Source organism: Nomascus leucogenys, chromosome 15, assembly GCF_006542625.1.
Source record: "Nomascus leucogenys isolate Asia chromosome 15, Asia_NLE_v1, whole genome shotgun sequence".
In the NCBI taxonomy this organism is placed as follows: Eukaryota; Metazoa; Chordata; class Mammalia; order Primates; family Hylobatidae; genus Nomascus; species Nomascus leucogenys.
In genome coordinates, this window is record NC_044395.1 from 50,789,513 (window position 1) to 50,815,836 (window position 26,324).

General features: G+C 42.8%; 1 protein-coding gene across 8 annotated transcripts in view; it reads left to right on the top strand.

Moving 5' to 3' along the window:
• Positions 1–385: 385 nt before the first annotated feature.
• Positions 386–26,324, top strand: part of SYTL2 (synaptotagmin like 2) — a 122,237-nt gene continuing 96,298 nt past the window's right edge. For 4 of the 8 annotated variants that reach the window (XM_012504842.2, XM_030828939.1, XM_012504838.2 and 1 more), the window contains exon 1: positions 386–613. The gene's annotated coding sequence lies outside the window, so the exon portion shown is untranslated. The remainder of the gene's footprint in view (positions 614–26,324) is intronic. The other 4 variants (XM_012504852.2, XM_030828942.1, XM_030828941.1 and 1 more) reach the window with 1 other exon arrangement.

Below are 26,324 nucleotides of genomic sequence, written 5' to 3' on the forward strand. Positions count from 1 at the left end.
CCCTGCGCGGTGGCTGTCCCCTCTCTGAGTGCAGGGGCTCCTAGTGCTCCACACTCTCGGGCTCCAAGGCCCCCTAACGCGCCGTGATAAAAATAATAATAACAATAACAACAGTGCTGCTTTATTTGCACAGAAAACAAGTTGTTTCGGGGCAAGGTATACTTGAGAAGGAGGCTAGGAACGGGAGAGAAGCAGCAGGCGGGGGCGGAGGGCGAAGGGAGGGAAGCGGAGAGGGCAGGGGCTGGCGGGCGCTGGGTGCCGGGCGAGGAGGCCGGGGCGGGCCGAGGCAGGGAGCGGGCGAAGCGCCATTGGCCCGAGCACCCGGGACCGGCCCCAGCGCGCCGCCCGCCGTGGGGCGGGGGTGGTGGGGAGGGACTCGCGCACGCCGCTCTGCGTTGACAGTGCCGGGCGACACCCGGGTCGCGCCGCTCGCCTGCGAGCCGGGCAGAGCCGTCAGCGTCCGTCGGGAGAGTGAAGGCTCGCAACGCCCAGCCCGGGGGAAGGTAAAGCGCCGCGCCCGGGGCTGCGCGGTTTGCACCGCCAGGCCGAGGGCCGGGGGCCAGAAGACAAGAGAGACGGCGAGGCGTGCTCCCTGCCCGGCAGCGACTCGGAGGTGCGCACTCGGGTTCCAGTCTCTACTTGGCCCACTCGCTGTGTTACCTCGGGCAACTTTGTTTCCCTCTCTTGGTCTCTGCTTCCTCCTCTGTTAAGTGAGGGAGGTGGTGTAGAATGATGTTCGTTAGTCTTCCCAGTTCTAAAATGGGAACTGCGTTTTGGCACCGGGAAAGCTCCTTTCCTCGGTTTCCCACCTACTCTAGAGCCACCTCCGCTGCCCAGGCGGCCAGGAAGCTGGGATGCCTGGGTAGGCGAGGGTTCTGCTGAGCTATCGCGTTTTCTGGGGCTTTCAGGGACTGACCTGGGCTTGGGGCTGGGTGCTGGGGAGACCTGGCTGCAGAGTAACTGCCCCCGGATTGCTCAGGTGCAGAAAGGCAGGAGCGTCAGGACCTGTTTACAGGTGGGGTGTTGGGAAGGGCCCGCCAGGGGATGATGATTTCTCCTTTGAAAATAAGACGTGTTTTGGAATTCTCTTCCATACCCACACCTCGTCCCACGGCGAGCTATAAACTACACGAGTGGGCTTTATCATCCTTCGAAGTGGAAAAACGACTGTTTTTAGCGTCTAAGACACAGTGCTCCACCAGCATATAGGAAGTGGGTCTCTCTCTGCACCCATCCTGCCGCCTCTTCCCTTACCTTCCTCTTCTCTTTATAAATCCCCTCTGACCTTGAGGGGCTCCACTTCCTGCCTTAATGAAAAGTTCTTCTTTTCATTTAGTGCTGGTTTGTGACCAGCAGCCTCCAGGGCTTTGGGCTCAGGATTGAGATAGAAGCCTAGGTAAGAACAGGCTATGAATCACCCTGTCAGCCCGCTGAGCCACACAGCCCGGCAGGGATGTGCAGAGGAAGCCCGGTGGGGCTTCAGACAGACAGATCCTGGAAGGTGGGGTGGATGCAAACTGCCATCCAGCTTCCCATCCCCTTGTTGGCAGCCATTCCCCACCAGAATGGTGACCCCTGCTGTCTGCTGGATGGAGTGGCCAGATAGAGTAGGATGATTGAAAGGAGCTGAGGACTTGGCTGGATTTCTCTGGAAGGTCTCCAGCATCTCCCTCCCCTCACTTTCCTCCACCCCTGAAGTTCTGCCCCTTCTCACCCTTAGTGTGGTATCCAGGTGAAATCAGATTGCAGAACCCATCAAGAGCACCTAGGAAGGAGAAGAGAAGGTGTGGGGACGGCAGCAGGGCAATGTTGACTGCTGTTTAGTGGGCACTTACTATGGGCCAGACACTTCTTTGTATGTAATATGTCCTTAATTCTCACAAAGCCACATGAGGGGTGATATACTATACCCTATTTTATAGGTGAGAAACAGGCTCAGAAAGAGTGTTTCGTTTTGTCACTTAGCTAGGAAGTAGCATAGCTGGGATTCAAATCCAATCTCTGATTCTAAAACCTGTGTTCTTTACACTTTCTTTGTGCTCCTTAAGTAAGAGCAAGCTGGAATAAGATTTATTGAGTTCTCACCAGGTGTCAGGCACTATGCAAAACATCTTAAAGCTATTATGTCATTTATGGTGCAGGAGTTTCCGTTATTCTGGAGGTAATCTGTGACTGCCTTAGCCTCTCAGCAGCAGTCCTGTTCTAGAAGGCCTACCCTAATCCTGCCCAGCTGCTAGTGGGTGGGTGGGGCAGGGCCCTGTTTGCTTTATCTTAGAGGTGGTTTGGGGTCTAATGAAAGATTGATTGTCCACATCTGACCCGTTAGCCCTAACCGTTGGCTGGTGAATGATTCCACTGTCCCCTAAGAGGCCTTTTTCAGGTTTTGCTCAATAAACATTTGTGGAATGAATGAATTAGCACCTTGTGCAGAGTGGTCTGCTGCCTTGTGGAAATGTGAGGAAGCCTAGGGGAAGCCCAGGTTCCCCCATCTTCAAAACCCAGATGCTAGTCTAGGTGTTTCTCCTCTTTGGGCAAGGGAGGTACGGTGAACTGTGCCTGTGTAGGCTTCCAGAGCTCCTTGGGATTATGTTTGCTTGTCACCTGTTTTACAAAGAATTTTTAAACATACAGTAGATGAAGAAAAATGTGGCTTTTTTTTTTAATTAAGAGAAAAACTTACTTGGTATTAATGAGGTTGTCAACTCTCTCAAAAGTTGGGGGGGATAAGATTATAATGTTTGTCTTAGGGCTTACCAAACTTTTCCATAGAAGATCCTGCAATGGAAAAGAAGACCAACACATGCTCCTGTGCTTCTGCAGTTTTTTCATTTGATTTCATAATTATGGACTTTGATTTAAAAATATAAAGTTTTTTCTTCAAAATATCTGAATAAAGCTGGTGTCCTGGCAGATTATTGTATATTCTTAGGGGCTTCGAGTACCCAGATGGAGAAGCAGGACCAAGGTTCTGGAGGGCTTAGGCTACTGTTTGAATTTTCCACTCTCTGGTTCACAGTAATAGAGCTTCTCTAGTCCCGGGGGAGACATCCACTTTTTCCCATTTTTCAGAATGAAGAATGTTTTAAAACTAAAAATATCCTTTATTTTCTTATTACCAAAACTAAACATATTCATTGCAGAAAAAAATATAAGATCCAGATTAGCATTAATAATAATATCAGGCAGGCTGCGGTGGCTAATGCCTGTAATCCCAGCACTTTGGGAGGCCGAGGCAGGTGGATCACAAGGTCAGGAGTTTGAGACCAGCCTGGCCAATATAGTGAAACCCCATCTCTACTAAAAATACGAAACTTAGCTGGGTGTGGTGGCGTGCGCCTGTAGTCCCAGCTGCTCAGGAGGCTGAGGCAGGAGAATCTCTTGAACCCGGGAGGCGGAGGTTGCAGTGAGCTGAGATCACGCCACTGTACTCCAGCCTGGGTGACAGAGCAAGACTCCATCTCAAATAATAATAATATAATAATATAATAATGATATCAATACATCTATACTCAAATAATTAAAGCAAAACTTGGGATATAGCCTTCCAAATCTTTTTCTTTGCATCTATATTAATTTTCAAAACACACACACAAGTAAATACAACCCTTTTGACTGAATTATCGTCAGAGCTAAGAGCCATCTCAGATTGTTTTTGAAAGAATGTAGAGAAAAAATCATGAATAATTAAAAGCATCATGAAGGTTAATCTTGTTTGTGAGCCCCGAAGGTCACCCCTCATAATTTCCCTGTATTTATCTTCTGGGAGAGATGAGTGCTGGGCCATGGGGCTGCTGTTGAAAATGCAGGGTCAAGCTGTACTCTTGCTAAACATCTCAAATATAACAGAAAAGGTAGCTGTTTAGTGTTGCTGATGTGCAAAATTTGAGCAGAAAATTAAAAAACTAATTTGCACAGTAATTTGCAGAAAATTCAGGAGGGACCTAGAGAAAGTCATTGCCCCAGCATTGCATTTTATTACCTATGTGACCTTGGGCAAGACAGATGGCTTCTCTGAGCTGGTTTCCTCTTTTATAAATTGATGATAATAAACAAATTCTATCCTCACCAGAGTCACTATAAGGATCAAGTGTCAGGTGTTATTGTTTGTTACTTGGATTGCATGCATGTGTGTATGCTATTAATATTTTAAAAATGTTTAAACATAGAGGCAATAAAACCTTATCAGTCTTTATAAAATCCTGGAATCCAACTCTTGGTATTAGTAGGACTTAATCATGATGTAAATGCTCTATTGGGACTCAAGTTTTCTTCAAAGAATGTAGGTTTCCTTGGTGGCTAGTATCTCATTGATCTTCATCACAATCCTGAACAGAAGAGGACAGAAGATAGTCCCATTTTATAGAATGAAAGCAGGCTTGCCACTCAAGGGAATTGTTCAGTTACACAGGGAGTCTCAGAGCTCCTGGGAGCTGTCTCGACTTGCCCTAAGCAAGGCAGAGGCTTGCTAGGAGGAAGCAATGAGAGCCACTGAAAAGGCAGTGTACCCATGGGGGCATGTGATTGCCAGTAGCCATTGCCTCAAGGACTGCTTTCAGGCATGCGCTGTGCTCCTGGCTGCTCTGAGGAGATAATGGGCCCTGCATTGGGAGGCAGGTGGCTTGGTTTCAACTTCTGCGTCTGTCAAAGACAATCTGTGCAATCTGAGTTTAGTCACACTTTCTCCCTGAGCCTTGGTTTCCTTATAAAGTTAGAGAATTGGACCAGATGAGGGTCCTTCTAGTCTTAAAAATCTGATTCTGGGTTATTTTCTATTCATGGTTTCCCAAGTTGAAGTCTGGTAGAGAATTTCCACATCCAGATGAATCAGATGTCAGAAAATGTTTCCACTTTCTGTTGCTTCAAGCTTCTGACCCCTCCTCCTGATTTTCTAAGGGTCTCCTCTATTGACTGCCTTCATGCAGAACACATGATCCACAGATCATTGAGAGGAGAGTGGTTTCTGCTCATTTATTTGTTATTATTAATCTATAACCTCTTGAGATTGTTAGAAATGCTTTAAGGGAATTTTGGGGAAGGTAGGTTGACAGAAATACAGTATAATGAAAGCAGGTTTAAAAACTGGTAATAAAGCCATGTGTTTCACTAAGTATTTGCCTCTGAAGTCACTAAATACAGTAATTTTCCCTAGTGCCCATTTGGGCACTTGGACCTGTGCTAGGACTTTTGCAGAATGTGGGAGAAGCACATGACCTCACTCTTAAGTGGCTCAGAACTGGAGAGGGGGAGAAAGAGAAGGAAAAAGGGAGCAAAGAGACGTGCAGCTGTGATTGGAATAGGATAGAGATGAAAAGAACAACGTAGGAAAAGATTGAGCCCCTGAGGGCTCAGACTTTGTGGTTTATTTCTGTATCCACATAGCCTGGCACTGTTCCTGGCACTCAGTGGGAACTTAGTATAAGTATTTTAAATTAATTAATAAATGAACAAATAAAAGAATGAATGAATCACTCTGCTGAAATCTGGTGCAGTGTCCTCAGATTACTGCAGTGACTTCTTCACATATATGAACTACCTGCAACCTACAAAGACACTTTTCTATGTGTTATCCCTTGTATTGATGATTGAGATAAAAGAAGGCCAAAATAAGAGCATTTCCTAATGTTATACTTTCTAAACACTTTGTAGCTACTAGTTTAGATTTGGTTTATTATTCCTAGATAAGTTGTCCTCTTTCTATAAATGCATCAAGAAATATTTGGTGGTAGGTAGATATAAGACGTAGCAAACAATTCCACATATTTGCCTTCTGAGTTAGAGGGGGAAAGAAAGACATCACTTGATTTCTGAGTGAATATAAGCTTCTTTTTTTTCCCTTGCAGAAGCATTGTTTTACTGTAAGTCTTGACAGAATGGATGCCAGCACCACTAACTTCTGATCAGACAGATGTGTTTTGTGCTGCCATCCCTCCTGGCCACAGGCGCCTGGACTCTCCTGCCTCTGGCTGAGTCACTTGATTAAAACACAGGGCTCTGAGGCTGAGGGCATGAGCTGAATCCCAGGCAAGCTAAGTTGCTCAGTCAAATCTATTGCCTGACAATTCCCATTCCCTCTGCCAGCGATCTGTGTTGGGAGGAAGGCTGAGCTGTATTGTGTTAGATTTCTTAGGGCAGGTTCTTTACCACTGTTGGTTTTAGACTAGTCATTTGAGTTTTGTAAGTAAAAGGTTTGGGTTTTCAGTTTTGTTTTTGTTTGTTTTGTTTTGTTTTGGTAGAGATGGGATCTCACTGTGTTGCTCAGGCTGATCTTGAACTCCTGGGCTCAAGCAGTCTTCCCACCTTGGCTACCCAAAACGCTGGGGTTACAGGCATGAGTCACCACACTCGGCCCTTTTTCTTTTAGTTATAGTCTAGGGTTGTTTCAGTTATGCCATTTTGGGACACATTCGGGGTTTTCATCCTGAGACCTTTGCTATCCCCAAGACTGCAACTATTGTCATAGCATATAATTCCCTCCATGTGTCTATAAAATGAGAATGATTGGATTTGTTTGACAAGATTGTTTAGAGGATTAAATGAGGTCCTGTATTTAATGAAAACCAGCAAAAACAGATTGAGATGCTGTGCTGGGTGGTTGACCAAAGACTTACCAGCCAAGGACTCACGACTTCATTCCTTTCTGGTGCTATTGATTTAACTACAATTTCTACATGACGTCTTCAAGGTAAGTTTTGAATAGTTGGAGCCACCGGCATTCAATCTGCAAATATGATAGATCTACTGCTGTTATGGCACCTAGAGGTAGTAACTGGTTATGTAGGATTCATTTTATTCAGTTATTTTAAACGTATTTTACCTGATCTGGTATTTTTGGTTGCTAATGTAACATACTATATCACATCTAATTGCTTCAGACTGTTTTTCAATCTGAAGCAAGTGAATGATGAGGATGTCTAACATTTATTGAGCACTTACTATGTACCAGGCAGTATTCCAAGCACTATACCTACATCAATTTATTTAATCCTCACAATAATCTATTATTCATACCGTTTTTGGTACTATGATTGTTTCTATTTTATGATGAGGAAATTGAGGCCCATATAAGTTAAATAAGTTGCCCAAGGTGACACAGCCAATAAGAAGAACAACAGAGGTTTGAATCCAGGCAGTCTGACTTCAGAGCCCATGCCTTGGATCATTGGAAGATAATCTGATATGATTGTACGCTATCTGTACCCTACTTGTATTCTGCTCTACTGTTCATGAAATTACAGAGCTGCAAACTGAGTTCTAAATGCAGAATGAGGGTGTATAGCTTGGGATAGTGTTTTGACCACACAGGATAACCCTTGAAAATGGGCTTGTTGCAAAAATTTAGAAAATTTTGTTACACAGAGATAGTAATAATTAATAAAGTTTAAGTATTTCAGGAAATATTAGGGGGTGACACCAGACTACAAAGTGATGAGTCAGCAACTTAGTATACTATTTAAGAATCAACACTACCTGGAATGTAGTAACTGAAGTGTTGTGTTTAGGAAGTTGAATACAGGTAAATCACATAATTTATAGTCCTTTACTTAGAAAAGCAAAAATGGTATCTTTCTTTTCCATTCCCTTTAGGGATGCTACAAATAACAACATAATAAACAGAATGTCTATTATCTATCTAGTGCATACTCTGTGTCAGTCCCTTTGCTATGTCCTTGTTCCTCTAATTGGCAGGACTACTCTCTAAAGTAGGTGATAATTATCCACTTTACTGATGAGGAAATGGAAGCACAGAGAAGTCCTTTGCCCAAGGTCACAGAGGTAGTAAATGGCCAAACAAACAATTGAGCCCAGGTTACTTTGACTGGAAAACCTGTACTCTTTCCACAACCCAGTATTGCCTCTTTTGGGGGAGTTCTTTAAAGGAAAGATGTTATATTCATGCTTACTGAATCCTGTGTTAAGACATATGTTTGTCACTAGTCTTGAAACAGATTATAAATATTCAAAACTAGGACTGTTCAGAAAACCTAGGATATTTCTGTTACCATAGAGATGTAATGATGGGCTTGACATAATCTTCCAGGAGAAACAACTGGGTTCTCCCAGCGCTCCATGGCCTAAGGAGTCAGCCACTTATTCCTGCAGTTATGAAGCAGCACCACCCAGGACTAGAGCAACTGAAATACTATGGAGAACTGGCAAGAAGACCCTAATTACAGTTTATTTTGGGGCATCACAACTTGATAAGTGAGAGGGAATATACTGAAGAACTTGAGTAGAAATGAAGTTGATCTTCATGTTGTACATGATATGAGGATTTTATAAAGATAAAGAATTTTTATATGAGTTGTCCTAGCAGGACCACTTAGATATGACACATTTTTACAGTTTTATAATATGCATTCTTGAACCTTTTTGAAATGGTATCATACTACCTTTCTGCAAATGTATTCACTGTGTTCTTGCCAGATTCCTAGCAACACCTTGCCATCTGATGGTTATAGCAGATGATTTTGAGGTGCAATCATAGGTGGAAGGCCAGAAGCCAGAGTTACGAAGCATAGTGGCCAACAAGGTGATGGGAGAGGGGTCATGGTTAAGAAGATGCTTCCGGCTAGTGTCCATGTTTCCCATAGAGGCCACTTTGTAGTGGAAATAAACTTGGCTTTGGAATCAGATGAGCTTGAATTTAAACATGAATCCACTTACTAGTTGTGTTATAAAGCGATTAATTTAACTGTGGTTAGCAACTTTTGAGTTTCTTTGGGGTAGGAGTGTCAACTTCCTTTTCTGAAAAAATTGTGTTCATTTTCTCACAAGATGGGGTAATGAATATATTAAAGCCTCTGACTTTGTGTCTTGCATAGAGTCACCATTCAATAAATGTCAGTTCTCTTCCTTTTCCTTTTCTTCCTTTCCTTTCTCTCTTCCCTTCTCTTTCTTTCCTCTCTTTCCTTCTCTTTCTTTCCTCTCTTTCCTTCTCTTTCCTTCCCTTCCTCTTGGCTATTGAAGGTGACAATGGTGAAGTAGTACTTACAGTACAGTGTGGTAAGTGTTCTAGTAGAAATGCATACAGCTTATTGTGAGATTGCTGAGAGAGCAACTGCCAGGGAAAGTAGGAAGGTGACAGATAAGCTAGACCTATGGCTGAGTAGGAGTTTGCTAGGGTAAGAAGAGACTGAGGGCCAGGTGCACTGGCTCATGCCTGTGATCCTAGCACTTTGGGAGGCTGGGCCTGGTGGTGGGCACCTGTAATTCCAGCTACTTGGGAGGCTGAGGCAGGAGAATTGCTTGAACCTGGGAGGCAGAGGTTGCAGTTAGCTGAGATCATGCCACTGCACTCCAGTCTGGGCGACAGAGCAAGGCTCCAGCTCAAAAAAAAAAAAAAAGAAAGGAAAAAGAAGAAAAGAGAGTATGGTGGGGAGGAAACGTTGAAGGACGTTTCAAGTTCAAAGGCATGGAGGCAGGGAGAGAAGGGATACTAACAGAATGGGGAGGCTGGGCGCGGTGGCTCATGCCTGTAACCCTAGCACTTTGGGAGCCCGAGGCGGGCGGATCACAAGGTCATGAGTTCAAGACCAGCCTGGGCAACATAGTAAAACCCCATCCCTACTAAAAATACAAAAACTTAGCCGGGCATGGTGGTGGGTGCCTGTAATCCCAGCTACTCTGGAGGCTGAGGCAGGAGTATCGCTTGAACCCGGGAGGCGGAGTTTGTAGTGAGCCGAGATTGTGCCATTGCACTCCAGCAACAGTGCAAGACTCCATCTGAAAAAAAAAAAAAAGAGAGAGAGAACGGGGAAGAGACTACTGAGTTGGCACACAGGGCAGGTAACTTGTGGTTGGTGGCGCTGCTAATGTAGTGGAGTTTACCCAAAGACCAAAGGTGAAATGAGGCTACAATCTTACCCTTTATCTTGGAGGCTGCCCTTTATCTTTGAAGTTTCTCAATATTGTGAGTGAGATAATGAAATTTCTCTTTAGGATAATAACACTGCTCATGGTATGAAAGATGGGTTTATGGTTGATTGGCATACTTGTTTGCACTTGTGTGTACAGAGGAGATAACATATATTAAAGCTTTTTTGGTAAAAGATAATGGTACTTGTAGAGATGGTGCTGCTATTCAAGACTTCTATAGAAAAGTACATAATGTGTTGGAAAATGGTGACTCCATATGCTAATTTATGGACTGGATCACATTGGAGCCAAATTATTCCAAAAATATAAATATGTCTTATCTTGAGTTAAGCATATTTACCACTTTTCAATAAAGGACCAGGTGTGTTTCTGGCAAAATGATTGAAACTTGAATCCAGAAAAAAAAAAGTTTAAGGCCCCTTTTTGTATTTCCAGAATTGAGTTTAAGATTCTAGGGATAGTTGATGCCTAATGCATGCTGAATTTGGTTAGTGCTTTGTAGAATTTCTTGTGCTTAGCATGCACTATTGTGGTTAGCAGCTATTGAGTTTCTTAGAGGGAGGAGTAGAGAGGCTCAGCCTGCAAAACTATCATCTATAGGAAATGGCAAGAAGCTAGGTGGCCCTTCTCCCTAAGCAGTCAGGATCAGACCCAGGTACGCACGAATGTGTGTTTCTGTGTTTCTAGGCCTGTGTTTATGTTTTCCGGATAGTTGTCTGCTTTATCTAGGCCAGAGGGAAAACCCGACATTACCTGGCTTCCTTGGGGAAAGCCACTGGGGAGATTAGCCTTGGTTACTAGAGGTGCCTCAATGTGAAGACAATCACCTGCATCTCCACTTGAACTATTAATAATGTGTGGCCAGGAGCCAAGGTTGTGGAGGAGACATAGCTCTATCAGTCAGATTCTGCAGGGGACAGATGTGACCCTACTGTGGAACTGAGCACAGGTATTTGCTTGGTGTGTGAGGAAGTGAGGAGGGAGTGGATGTGTTTGTTTTTTTCCTTCTCTGGCATACTTTTCCCAAGTCCACTCTCTGAGAAGCCAGGAACTAAAAGCAAGTCTTGGGCTGACATTCGGTGCATAGGGAGTACGTTGTACATTTTAAATTCCTGGGGGCCAGGCATGGTGGCTCATTCCTGTAATCTCAGCAGTTTGGGAGGCTGAGGTGAGAGGATTGCTTGAACCCAGGAGTTTGAGACCAGCCTGAGCAACATAGCAAGACCCCATCTCTGCAAAAAAATAGAAAAAAATTAGCAGGGCATGTTGGTGCATACCTGTAGTCCCAGCTACTCAGGAGGCTGAGTTGGGAGGATCACTTGAGCCTAGGAGATCAAGGGTGCAGTGAGCCATGATTGTGCTGCTGAACTCCAGCCTGGGCTGCAGAAACCCAGGAAACTCTTGGAGACATCCTACATTGGGCTTTTGGAATACTAGACCTTTGAACGTGGACTCTTCCACGTGCCAATCCCCAAGCCCTTTCACTGTGTTAGTCAAGTCTCAGTCTAGTCCTTTGATAGATTATGGTTTGGTCTCTTTCCTTTGAGACCAAAGCACCAAAACTGATGAACTGTGTGTGGGAATGGTCAGGTCCTTGAGGGTGTGTTTGTGTGCATCACTACCTGTAGATGCAGTGACCAAGGGTGTGAGCTTAGTTTAATAAAGTATGGTATGATTGATCTTTACAGAAAATCTCTTGCTATTCTCTTTAAATTATTATTAAACAGTGAACATTTGTTGATAAAAGGAGCAGGATGCTTTAGTGGGAAGAATGTCAGATTTAGAGACAAGAGTTAATTTATTTGGTAGATACTCACTGAGTGTTTTCTATGTTTGTGTGCCAAATTGTTTTAGGCTCAGGGTCCAGTGGGGAAAATAGATACCTGTAATTACCACTCAGTATGATGTTCATAGTCAGATGTGCACAGCGGAAGGAGGTGGGATGGTAAGAGGGAAGGGAGATCAAGTGCCAAGGTAGAGTTTCCTGGAAGAGGTGGCATTTGAGAGGAGATCTGGGTGAATAGGAATCAGAAGGTCAAAAGGCTGGGAAATAGTATGGCGAGCATGGTTTCATGTTCAAGGCAAGGCTGGCAGAAGCTGAGGCCAGTGAAGTAGGCAGTGGGCTGATCATGAAGAGTGTCGTACATGTTATTAAGGAGATTGGATATTTTTTTATGGACTTTTAGTCCCTTTTGTTGAGCTCCTCCTAACCCTGTTTCCAACTCTGAAATCCTAGCTGTTCTTAAAACTGCAGCTCTATGCTAATTCTTCCTGAAATCTTCCTGGTTCATCATGGCAGGAAGTTTTCTTTCCCTCCTCTAACTGGTTTAGTGTTCAGCTTATATCTCTTTTATGGCCATCATCACATACTACTGTGTGTTATCGTTCTTTATGTCCTCATCTTATCTTCCCTTTTGTTCCAAAAGTTCTTAGAGCGCTGGGACTAATGGGACTTATTATTTCCTTAATGCCCAGAAGGCTGAGATAGTACAAGTGTGTTAAGTGAATATATTTTGAAGTGCTAAGTTATGTTCACTGTCTTTTTAAGGTTTTTAGTACATTGATTGGCTATAAGAATTTAGTGGTCAGTGGGCAGTTATCAGTTAATTAGATATTTGGCTTTTTATTCTCATGCGTGCAGAAAAGAATTAACATAGTGGGTGTGAAACTGCCTATCCATAGAAAGGCCTGCTTGCAAGTTGGCCTTTGGCTGGCATTAGGGAACTTGGATTTCAGGAGGATTCCCACAAATCTAAATGATAGGAGTAGCTCACTGTGCCTAAACTGTTTGTGCAAGCAATATGGTTTATGCCGGGCACCTGCTTTTCTTCTGGGAGTCTGGAATTTGGGTACATGCCAGGGAAGGGGTGCCTACATGACTTGTCCCCATTAAAAACTCTGGGCACTGAATCTAATGAACAGTCTGGTTGGTAACATTTCAGATGCATTGTCACAACTTGTGTGTCCAGTGTGACTCCTCTTGGAGAAGACCCGTGGGAGCTCCCACCCAGTTTTATCCAGACTTCACCCCATGCACCTTTTTCCATTGTTGAGTTTGCTTCGTATCTTTTTCGCTGTAATAAGTCATAGCTGTGAATATGACTGTATGTTGTCCTGTTGAGTTATCCTAGTGAATCATCAAACCTGGGACTGGACTTGGAGATCCCTTCAACACACCATGAAATGCCACATATGTGAAGCCAATTGTTTTTTATTTTTGGTTTGTTTTTGGCTAAGACTCTGAAGATATTAAAGACTCTGAGAAGTTATTGGTCTTTACATAAGAGAAGGGCCCATTTCTCAAGACTCTATGTATTTAGGCATGTGAAGAAGGTGCTTAAGAAAGTTTCACGTTTTTTTTTTGTCATTCCATAAACCAAATCAGATTTCACCTTTTAGAAATAAGTGTCAAGCTTTAAAATTTCAAACTTTGAGAGTGTCAGAAGCTGTGATGATCCATTTGTTTAAAAATGAACAGGGAATGGGAGGGCTCACAAAAAACTGAACTTGAGATCAGTGGGTATAGGCCGGGTACAGTGGCTCACGCCTGTAATCCCAGCACTTTGGGAAGCTGAGGCAGGTGGATCACTTGAAGTCAGGAGTTCGAAACCAGCCTGGCCAACATGGTGAAATTCCATCTCTATTGAAAATGCAAAAAAAAAAAAATAGCTGGCATGGTGGGGTGCACCTGTAATCCCCACTACTCGGGAGGATGAGGCAGGAGAATCTCTTGAACCTGGGAGGTAAAGGTTGCAGTGAGCCAAGATTGTGCCACTGCACTCCAGCCTGGGTGATAGAGTGAGACTCCTTCTCAAGCAGCAAGAACAACAACAACAACAACAACAAAACTTTCTGGTCTTGAGATCAGTGGGTATAGACTAAGGTGTGGTATGAGATAGATGAGTGGCCAGGTGGGGTATGGCCAGCTGGGGAAGCTATGTATAAACACAGACTTCTTAAGATTTTATTAGATCACATAGGCTGTAGCTGACAAAAGGGACAATAATAACAAAGACTAATGTTTTCTTTTTCTTTTCTTTTTTTTTTGAGAAGGAGTCTCGCTCTGTCGCCCAAGCTGGAGTACAGTGGCATGATCTTAGCTCACTGCAATGTCTGCCTCCTAGGTTCAAATGATTCTTGTGCCTCAGCTTCCCAAGTAACTGGGATTACAGATGCCTGCCAACATGCCCAGCTAATTTTTGTATTTTCAGTAGAGACGGGGTTTCACCGTGTTGGCCAGGCTGGTCTCGAATTCCTGACCTCAAGTGATCCTCCCACCTCAGCCTCCCAAAGTGCTGGGATTGCAGGTGTGAGCCACTAACATTTTCTAAGATAACATTTATATAGAACTTTACAGTTTTCAAAATGTTTTCACATACAATATCATTTAATGCTAAAATAATCCTATAAGGTAGGAAATATTATTAGTTTCCACAGCTGAGGCAACTATAATTCAGAAGAATTGAACAGCTTGCCCAGAGTAATATGGCCGGTTTGAGCTGCACACCTGTAGTCCTAGCTCTTCAGCCTTGACCTCCTGGGCTTGAGCAATCCTCCTGCCTCAGCCTTCTGAGTAGCTAGGACTACAGGTGCATGCCACTGCATCTGGATCATTTAAAAATTTTATTTATAGAGATGGGGTATTGCTATGTTGCCCAGGCTGCACTTGAATGCCGGAGCTCAAGTGATCCTCCAGCCTTGGCCTCCTAAGGTGCTGGTATTGCAGGCGTGAGCCCAAATTCAGTCCTTTTGATTTTAAACCTAGATCCTGGGAAATATAAGAACTATAAAGTCTCTTAGCTTCCTGATATATTTAAGTTTATTTAAAGTATATATCAGTCAAGCCTCAGACCTGACAGATATTACTGAGTGAATGAAAAGAAGTTGAGGCAAATTGGCTACTTTCACTCTGTGCCATCCTGTGTATCGATTGTGGGGAGAGAAACAGGTGATCTTTCTTTTTAGAAGCTGCATTGGGATTTGGATAGAAAGAGACTAGAACAGAGGAGCTGGGAGGATGTGGGCTCCAGTTCCAAAGCTCATGGTGCTCTGCAGGAGAAAGTTGAAGCCTTCTTGATTGCCCACTGTAAGAACTAGGTGACAAAGAGCTATTGGAGAAGGTTTGGTTGCATTTTTCATAATATCTCAGGTACTGTCAGAGTCCTAAAAATATCACTTATCAGAATTAGACTCTTAGAAAAATGAGGGGCAATATTTGCCTCGGATTCACTTTCATTATTTCTCTAAATCAAGGGAGGAATTCTTGGGACATTTTTCCTGCCCCAAAATAAGAGGTGGTCAGAGCACATATGGTGTTAAGTTTCTACCGTGTGTCAGATATCAGCTAGGTGTTTAACATGAATTCATGTTTTTAATTCTTACAGAGATCTTCAGAGGTAGAAATTTGATGCCATATAGCCTAGATAAGAAAAATCAGACTTGGAGAAGTTAAATATTTGCCCAGAGTCTCACAGCTTTTAAGTAGTAGCCCTGGAATTCAAGCTCAAGCCCGACTCCCAAGTCAGTGCTCTTTTTCTTCCCTGTGCTGCCTGAACACAATGATGCAACTTCATAAAATAATAATCATTAGATCAGTTCTTATGTAAGTGGTTAAATCTTACCTGAGCCTTAGTGAATGTTAAGGCTCTTCTATGAAGAAGTTTAAGCTTCTGGTGCCAGAGTTTTTCCCCTGGTGATGATGGCTTATGTGTATGCTCTGTGCCTGTGTGTTACCTTTCCTGAGTCCTATGGGATTCCCAGAGTGGCAGCCTTCCCAGCACTATTTGCAGTTTGGTAGATGTGAGGGAAGGGGAGTGGTGGCCTGCTCTGTCAGTTTGCTGATTTCAGAGCCAGCTCACCTGAAGTCATCCTTTCTTGCAGATATTTGGCAAAAACTCATCTGGGAATAATCTGCTTTATCAAATTTAAAAAGTTGGTGAAAATTTTTATATTGTAGAAATATAAGGAAGAAGATAGAAATAGATGGTTTGGAGTGGCTTTTACTATTCTTGGTAGTTTCATCCTGGAAAATGTTTCCTATGTAACTTTTTCTTTTTTTAACATAAGCAGAACATTATAGTTAAAAAAAAAAAACACAGCCTTGGGCTCTAGAAAATACAGTGAAAGTGCTGATCATGAGCAAATAAGTTCAGCACCTGGTACACTGCCTCTCAGAGACTAGGGACACAATTAACATTTGTTAAATGAGTGCAACTCAGGCTACTGGGCATAAGTATCTGGCCTCTTCTGCTGCCCAAATCACAGAGCAGCCCAGACCCCAGTTCACATTAGTGTGCTCTGGCTGAGAGGGTTCAGTTTTTTTTAGATCTGATGGTGAGCCTGGAGCCAGGCCATCATCATTTCAGAAAATAAAATGCAAGCATTATTCCTTGGGGGGATGTGGCTTTATTTGGGAGGCTGAAAATAAATTTAGCAGTGGTGGTAGTAATAATAACAGCTAATACTTATATTAGCTAATATAAGTATTACAGCTAATGCAAGGTTCACTATGGACTCATGCCAGACTAAGTCTTTTATACATACAAGTGCATGTAATCCTTATAAAACAATTTTAAGTAGATATTTTACTGGTGAGGAAGCTAAGTAACTTGCCCAAGGCCACACAGTAGGCAATAATTCTGAAATACAAATGTGGAGACCAAAGTACAGCCACTTAACCTCTCCTTAGTGATATTGTAAAGGAATGGGAACCTAGGCATTTTGAAAGACCATCTCTTTATTGTTTTTTCTTGGTTTTCTTTAGTAGAAAAAAATGATGAATGGATCTACTTTCCATGAATTCCTGGAGCAATTCCTGGAAATTCTGCTTTTCTTTTACTTCTGTATAAACCTCAAATGAACTTTTGTTTTCAGAAAGAAATACAAATTCAAATTCATGTTTGAGACTTACTTCCTGTACTTCCCCAGCAATATAATGATTTTTTTTCCTCCCTTCAAATACCAGACAAATAGCAGAAATCAAGCCCAAGCAAGTAGAAAAGTCTTGATAAATGCAAGTTTCCTTACCAAGGGATAATTCATGGAGAGATGTGATGCCCATTTGAGAATCTGGATTCTTTTGAGTTTGGTGATATGAAAGGCTCTTTTGTGACCTTGAGAAGGTGGGAGGTTTTGTTATTTGTTCTGTTGTCCTTTAAAATTTAAAACTGGCTGGGCATGGTGGCTTATTACTGTAATCCCAGCACTTTGGGAGGCTGAGGTGTGAGGATCACTTGAGGCCTGAGGTTTGAGACACCCTGGAAACATAGGGAGAACCTGTCTCTAGAAAAAAAATTTAAAAATTAGCTGGATGTAGTGGCATGTGCCTCTAGTCTCAGCTAGAGGCTGAGACTCCCTACGTGGGAGGCTGAGGCAGGAGGATTGCTTAAACCCAGGAGTTTGAAGTTACAGTGAGCCATAACTGTGCTGTTGCACTTCAGCCTGGGTGACAGAAAGAGGCCCTGTCTCTAAAAAAAAGAAAAAAAAATTTAAATCTTGCTGGGGAAGGTGGCTTATGCCTGTAATCCTGGCACTGTAAGGTGGGAGAGTTGCTTGAGTCCAGGAGTTCAAGACCAGCCTGGGCAGCATAGTGAGACCCTGTTTCTACAAGAAAAAAAAAAAGTGAATCTGCTCTTTTGAATCTTTGGAGGATGGGGATTGAGGGATTGTGTGCTCTTTTCTCTAATGAATTGCAAAGCAACATTAAAGATGGCAAAGCATTAACTTCTTTTTTTGACTTATTTTTCAGACCACATAGTTATGTTTAATTAAATATTTTCCAGGGTTCATATCTGTATGAGGGAGGGTATGACTAAAACAAGGTGGAAATGCAATTGCTTGCCAAATTACAGCTACAGATTCTACGACCTTTTTTGGGTAATAGGATTTTTCATTTGTGCAGAACTAAATATTGTGACAGCTGTGAGGTTTTAACCATGGATATGCCTATTTCTTTGTCTGTTGGAACAAATTCCATGACAGGAAGTGTTGAGAGCATGCCCTTCATTTTTAAGGACAGGTTATAAAATATTGGTTATAAGATATCTCAAATTAAATTTCATGAATATTATCAGAGTTTGAGGTGGCTGAAACTTTTCTCCATGTCTGCCTCTTTGAGAAATTTTGTAATTCAAAGGCCCTGGGCCGGGCGCAGTGGCTCACGCTTGTAATCCCAGCACTTTGGGAGGCCGAGGTGGGTGGATCACGAGGTCAGGAGATCAAGACCACGATGAAACCCCGTCACTACTAAAAATACAAAAAATTAGCCAGGCGTGGTGGCAGGCGCCTGTAGTCCCAGCTACTCGGAGAGGCCGAGGCAGGACAATGGTGTGAACCTGGGAGGCGGAGCTTGCAGTGAGCTGAGATTGCGCCACTGCACTCCAGCCTGGGCGACAGAGCCAGACTCCATCTGAAAAAAAAAAAGGGGGGGAGGTGGAGCCAAGATGGCCGAATAGGAACAGCTCTGGTCTACAGCTCCCAGCCTGAGCGACACAGAAGACAGGTGATTTCTGCATTTGCGTTTGAGGTACTGGGTTCATCTCACTAGGGAGTGCCAAACAGTGGGTGCAAGACAGTCGGTGCAGCGCACTGTGCGCGAGCCGAGGCAGGGCGAGGCATTGGCTCACTCGGGAAGCACAAGGGGTCGTGGAGTTCCCTTTCCTAGTCAAAGAAAGGGGTAACAGACGGCACCTGGAAAATCGGGTCAGCCCCACCCTAATACTGCGCTTTTCCAACGGGCCTGGAAAATGGCACACCAGGAGATTGTGTCCTGCACCTGGCTCGGAGGGTACTATGCCCACAGAGTCTTGCTGATTGCTAGCACAGCAGTCTGAGATCAAACTGCAAGGCGGCAGCGAGGCTGGGGGAGGGGCGCCCGCCATTGCCCAGGCTTGCTTAGGTAAACAAAGCAGCCAGGAAGCTTGAACTGGGGAGAGCCCACCACAGCTCAGGGAGGTCTGCCTGCCTCTGTAGGCTCCACTTCTGGGGGCAGGGCACAGAAAAAACAAAAATTCAGTAGGAACCTCTGCAGACTTAAATGTCCCTGTCTGACTGACAGCTTTGAAAAGAGTAGTGGTTCTCCCAGCACACAGCTGGAGATCTGAGAACAGAGAGACTGCCTCCTAAAGTGGGTCCCTGACCCCCGAGCAGCCTAACAGGGAGGCACTCCCCCGTACGGACAGACTGACACCTCACTCGGCCGGGTACTCCTCTGAGACAAAACTTCCAGAGGAGCTATCAGACAGCTGAATTTGTGGTCTCACGAAAATCCACTATTCTGCAGCCACCGCTGCTGACACCCAGCCAAACAGGGTCTGGAGTGGACCTCTAGCAAACTCCAACAGACCTGCAGCTGAGGGTCCTGTCTGGTAGAAGGAAAACTAACAAACAGAAAGGACATCCACACCAAAAACCCATCTGTACATCACCATCATCAAAGACCAAAAGTAGATAAAACCACAAAGATGGGGAAAAAACACAACAGAAAAACTGGAAACCCTAAAAAGCAGAGTACCTCTCCTTCTCCAAAGGAATGCAGTTCCTCACCAGCAACGGAACAAAGCTGGATGGAGAATGACTTTGACGAGTTGAGAGAAGAAGGCTTCAGACGACCAAACTACTCCGAGCTATGGGAGGAAATTCAAAACAATAGCAAAGAAGTTAAAAACTTTGAAAAAAAATTAGACAAATGGATAACTAGAATAACCAATGGAGAGAAGGGCTTAAAGGAGCTGATGGAGCTGAAAGCCAAGTATCGAGAACTACGCGAAGACTGCAGAAGCCTCAGTAGCCGATGCGATCAACTGGAAGAAAGGGTATCAGCAATGGAAGATGAAATGAATGAAATGAGGCGAGAAGGGAAGTTTAGAGAAAAAAGAATAAAAAGAAATGAACAAAGTCTGCAAGAAATTTGGGACTATGTGAAAAGACCAAACCTACGTCTGATTGGTGTACCTGAAAATGACGGGGAGAATGGAACCAAGTTGGAAAACACTCTGCAAGATATTATCCAGGAGAACTTCCCCAATCTAGCAAGGCAGGCCAACATTCAAATTCAGGAAATACAGAGAACGCCACAAAGATACTCCTCGAGAAGAGCAACTCCAAGACACTTAATTGTCAGATTCACCAAAGTTGAAATGAAGGAAAAAATGTTAAGGGCAGCCAGAGAGTAAGGTCGGGTTACCCACAAAGGGAAGCCCATCAGATTAACAGCTGATCTGTTGGCAGAAACTCTACAAGCCAGAAGAGAGTGGGGGCCGATATTCAACATTCTTAAAGAAAAGAATTTTCAACCCAGAATTTCATATCCAGCCAAACTAAACTTCATAAGTGAAGGAGAAATAAAATACTTTACAGACAAGCAAATGCTGAGTGATTTTGTCACCACCAGGCCTGCCCTAAAAGAGCTCCTGAAGGAAGCACTAAACATGGAAAGGAACAACCAGTACCAGCCCCTGCAAAAACATGCCAAATTGTAAAGACCATCGAGGCTAGGAAGAAACTGCATCAACTAATGAGCAAAATAACCAACTAACATCATCATGACAGGATCAAATTCACACATAACAATATTAACTTTAAAGGTAAATGGGCTAAATGCTCCAATTAAAAGACACAGACTGGCAAACTGGATAAGGAGTCAAGACCCATCAGTGTGCTGTATTCAGGAAACCCATCTCACGTGCAGAGACACACATAGACTCAAAATAAAGGAGGAAGATCTATCAAGCAAATGGAGAACAAAAAAAGGCAGGGGTTGCAATCCTAGTCTCTGATAAAATAGACTTTAAACCAACAAAGATCAAAAGAGACAAAGAAGGCCATTACATAATGGTAAAGGGATCAATTCAACAAGAAGAGCTAACTACCCTAAATATATATGCACCCAACACAGGAGCACCCAGATTCATAAAGCAAGTCCTGAGTGACCTACAAAGGGACTTAAACTCCCACACAATAATAATGGGAGATATTAACACCCCACTGTCAACATTAGACAGATCAACGAGACAGAAAGTTAACAAGGATATCCAGGAATTGAACTCAGCTCTGCACAAAGTTGACCTAATAGACATCTACAGAACTCTCCACCCCAAATCAACAGAATATACATTTTTTTCAGCACCACACCACACCTATTCCAAAATTGACCACATAGTTGGAAGTAAAGCTCTCCTCAGCAAATGTAAAAGAACAGAAATTATAACAAACTGTCTCTCAGACCACAGTGCAATCAAACTAGAACTCAGAATTAAGAAACTCACTCAAAACCGCTCAAATACATGGAAACTGAACAACCTGCTCCTGAATGACTACTGGGTACATAATGAAATAAAGGCAGAAATAAAGATGTTCTTTGAAACCAACGAGAACAAAGACACGACATACCAGAATCTCCGGGACACATTCAAAGCAGTGTGTAGAGGGAAATTTATAGCACTAAATGCCCACAGGAGAAAGCAGGAAAGATCCAAAATTGACACCCTAACATCACAATTAAAAGAACTATAAAAGCAAGAGCAAACACATTCAAAAGCTAGCAGAAGGCTAGAAATAACTAAAATCAGAGCAGAACCGAAGGAAATAGAGACACAAAAAACCCTTCAAAAAATTAATCCAGGAGCTGGTTTTTTGAAAAGATCAACAAAATTGATAGACTGCTAGCAAGACTAATAAGAAAAGAGAGAAGAATCAAACAGATGCAATAAAAAATCAAAAAGGGGATATCACCACCAATCCCACAGAAATTCAATCTACCATCAGAGAATACTACAAACACCTCTATGCAAATAAACTAGAAAATCTAGAAGAAATGGATAAATTCCTCGACAAATACACCCTCCCAAGACTAAACCAGGAAGAAGTTGAATCTCTGAATAGACCAATAACAGGCTCTGAAATTGTGGCAACAATCAAGAGCTTACCAACCAGAAAGAGTCCAGGACCTGATGGATTCACAGCTGAATTCTACCAGAGGTACAAGGAGGAACTGGTACCATTCCTTCTGAAACTATTCCAATCGATAGAAAAAGAGGGAATCCTCCCTAACACATTTTATGAGGCCAGCATCATCCTGATACCAAAGCCTGGCAGAGACATAACCAAAAAAGAGAATTTCAGACCAACATCCTTGATGAACATTGATGCAAAAATCCTCAATAAAATACTGGCAAACCAAATCCAGCAGCACATCAAAAAGCTTATCCACCATGATCAAGTGGGCTTCATCCCTGGGATGCAAGGCTGGTTCAACATATGCAAATCAATAAATGTAATCCAGCATATAAACAGAACCAAAGACAAAAACCATATGATTATCTCAATAGATGCAGAAAAGGCCTTTGACAAAATTCAACAACGCTTCATGCTAAAAAGTCTCAATAAATTAGGTATTGATGGCACATATCTCAAAATAATAAGAGCTATCTAGGACAGACCCACAGCCAATATCATACTGAATGGGCAAAAACTGGAAGCATTCCCTTTGAAAACTGGCACAAGACAGGAATGCCCTCTCTCACCACTCCTATTCAACATAGTGCTGGAAGTTCTGGCCAGGGCAATCACGCAGGAGAAAGAAATAAAGGGTATTCAATTAGGAAAAGAGGAAGTCAAATTGTCCCTGTTTGCAGATGACATGATTGTATATCTAGAAAACCCCATCATCTCAGCCCAAAATCTCCTTAAGCTGATTAGCAACTTCAGCAGTCTCAGGATACAAAATCAATGTACAAAAATCACAAGCATTCTTGTACACCAATCACAGACAGAGAGCCAAATCCTGAGTGAACTCCCATTCACAATTGCTTCAAAGAGAATAAAATACCTAGGAATCCAACTTACAAGGGATGTGAAGGACCTCTTCAAGGAGAACTACAAACCACTGCTCAATGAAATAAAAGAGGATACAAACAAATGGAAGAACATTCCATGCTCATGGGTTGGAAGAATCAATATCGTGAAAATGGCCATACTGCCCAAGGTAATTTATAGATTCAATGCCATCCCCATCAAGCTACCAATGACTTTCTTCACAGAATTGGAAAAAACTACTTTAAAGTTCATATGGAACCAAAAGAGCCCGCATCGCCAAGTCAATCCTAAGCCAAAAGAACAAAGCCGGAGGCATCACGCTACCTGACTTCAAACTATACTACAAGGCTACAGTAACCAAAACAGCATGGTACTGGTACCACAACAGAGACATAGATCAATGGAACAGAACAGAGCCCTCAGAAATAATGCCACATATCTACAACTATCTGATCTTTGACAAACCTGACAAAAACAAGAAATGGGGAAAGGATTCCCTATTTAATAAATGGTGCTGGGAAAACTGGCTAGCCATATGTAGAAAGCTGAAACTGGATCCCTTCCTTACACCTTATACAAAAATTAATTCAAGATGGATTAAAGACTTAAATGTTAGACCTAAAACCATTAAAATCCTACAAGAAAACCTAAGCAATACCATTCAGGACATAGGCGTGGGCAAGGACTTCATGTCTAAAACACCAAAAGCAATGGCAACAAAAGCCAAAATTGACAAATGGGATCTAATTAAACTAAAGAGCTTCTGCACAGCAAGAGAAACTACCATCAGAGTGAACAGGCAACCTACAGAATGGGAGAAAATTTTTGTAACCTACTCCTCTGACAAAGGGCTAATATCCAGAATGTACAATGAACTCAAACAAATTTACAAGAAAAAAACAAACAACCCCATCAAAAGGTGGGCAAGGGACATGAACAGACACTTCTCAAAAGAAGACATTTATGCAGCCAAAAAACACATGAAGAAATGCTCATCATCACTGGCCATCAGAGAAATGCAAATCAAAACCACAGTGAGATACCATCTCACACCAGTTAGAATGGCCATCATTAAAAAGTCAGGAAACAACAGGTGCTGGAGAGGATGTGGAGAAATAGGAACACTTTTACACTGTTGGTGGGACTGTCAACTAGTTCAACCATTGTGGAAGTCAGTGTGGCGATTCCCCAGGGATCTAGAACTAGAAATACCATTTGACCCAGCCATCCCGTTACTGGGTATATACCCAAAATATTATAAATCATGCTGCTATAAAGACACATGCACACGTATGTTTATTGCGGCACTATTCACAATAGCAAAGAGTTGGAACCAACCCAAATGTCCAACAACAATAGACTTGATTAAGAAAATGTGGCATCTATACACCATGGAATACTGTGCAGCCATAAAAAATGATGAGTTCATGTCCTTTGTAGGGACATGGAGGAAACTGGAAAACATCATTCTCAGTAAACTATCGCAAGGACAAAAAACCAAACACCGCATGTTCTCACTCATAGGTGGAAATTGAACAATGAGAACTCATGGACTCAGGAAGGGGAACATCACACTCCGGGGACTGTTGTGGGGTGGGGGTAGGGGGGAGGGACAGCATTAGGAGGTATACCTAATGCTAAATGACGAGTTAATGGGTGCAGCAAAACAACATGGCACATGGATACATATGTAACAAACCTGCACATTGTGCACATGTACCCTAAAACCTAAAGTATAATAAAAAAAGAAGTCCCTGAACAGGAAAAAGAAAAATGTTCATCTTTAAAACATAAAATATTATGATAACAGTTCTCAAATTCTTTCCTCCCTTATAGGTATTTGTATTTTGAAGTAAAGAAGACATGATAAAACCTCTGAAACTAAGAATCTTAGGTGGGGGTGGTATTTATTAATTATTTGCTTCTGTGATTTCTTTTGTGGAATTATTTTTACTTACTGTTTTATTGTTTCCAAGGAGTACTTCTTTGAAGAAGAAAAAATAACTTTGCAGCTTCAGAGTGACACATTTCATAGGCGCCCATTCAGAGATGGTTTTCATTCAATGGGCTAGAAAGTTAATCTACAGGTTAAGAGAGAAATGAACATCCTTGACTTAGAACATAGAAAAGCCAAGTGACATTTGGCTTGCAATTGCCTCCACTGCCCTGTCGGATAGTCTATTCTAAACTACCCCATTAGGATGGGTTTGAGAGAACTCTATTGGCAGAGCCCCGGGTCACCCCTAATTTGAAGATCACCGCCCCCTAGAGGCTGGGTTAGTGTCATGGTTTCCCAAGTAAGTCATGTCCTCTTCAGTGATTCAAAGTCTGACCTCCTACAGAGCAATAGGCTTTCCCTGGAGCAGACTATACCCCTCATCTAACCATTTTTTTGTCTAACTTCCTGTGACTCTTACTGGGTACATCCCCAAATTTAGTACATAGTAATAATCTGTTCTATACAATTCGCCAGTTATATACTTTGTGTAGGTTCAGTTTTCTCAGCTGGATCGTCAGCTCATCAAGGTTATTAATCCCTTTCTCTTGCAACTTTTGTAATCCTGTAAGCCGCAATAGCAGCTGCTGGTAGAATTCCCAGGAAATGAGATTGGGAGTTATGGGCCTTTCTCAGTTAAAAGATGTTGAGAAAGCAAGCAGCTCTTTGCTGCATGTATTCCCTTCCTTATGGCTCCAAGTTTAGACATATGACTCCACATGAGTTATTCCAAACATCTCGCTAACCACATGACTCCATCTGGGCCATTGACTTACGTTAGAGGAGAGGGAGTCAAGTGGACAGTCATAAGAGTCTTCAGGTATGTATTTGAGGAGCTATTGCAGGCAGATTGGAAAACAACTGTTTGCTATGTTCACAATGGATAGTACAAAAGGGAACAGATGGCAGTTAGATGGTAAAAACTTAGATGATAAGGAAGGAACTGGTTGACCTTTAGAACAGGAAAGATGTTTATAGTTCATCATCCCAATCCTCGTTATATGGATGAGATACTGAGGCAGAGGCTGGTTGAATGTTAAGTCCAGGCTCACAAAGCTAGTGAGTCACATAGCTAGGTATTGAACTGGTGTCTTTGAACTTGGTGTTTAATGTTTTTCTGTAACTCTCTACTCCCAATCCTTAATCATTGCAAAGATTGTGGCTAGTTGCTAAGGTGCTCTACCCAGCAAAGCTGAGTGAGGGCTCTTTCTTTGTGGAATTTTGTATATTTTTAAGTTAAAAGTCTAAATCATTGTCTTTCTGGGAGGTACAAGTAAAGTAAGATATTTTCCGTGAGCCAGAATATTTACTAAGGTTTTTTTTCTTTTTTTTTGAGACAGACTCTAGCTCTGCTGCCCAGGCTGGAATGCAGTGGTGTGGTCTTGGCTCATTGCAACCTCCGTCTCTGGGGTTCAAGCAGTTTTCCTGCCTCCACCTCCCAAGTAGCTGGGATTACAGGTGTGCGCCACCATGCCTGGCTAATTTTTTTTGTATTTTTAGTAGAAACGAGGTTTCACTGTGTTGGTCAAGCTGGTCTCAAACTCCTGACCCCAGGTGATCTACCCGCCTCAGCCTCCCAAAATGTTGGGATTACAGGCATGAGCCACCATGCCCAGCCTACTGATATTTCTTTTTTATT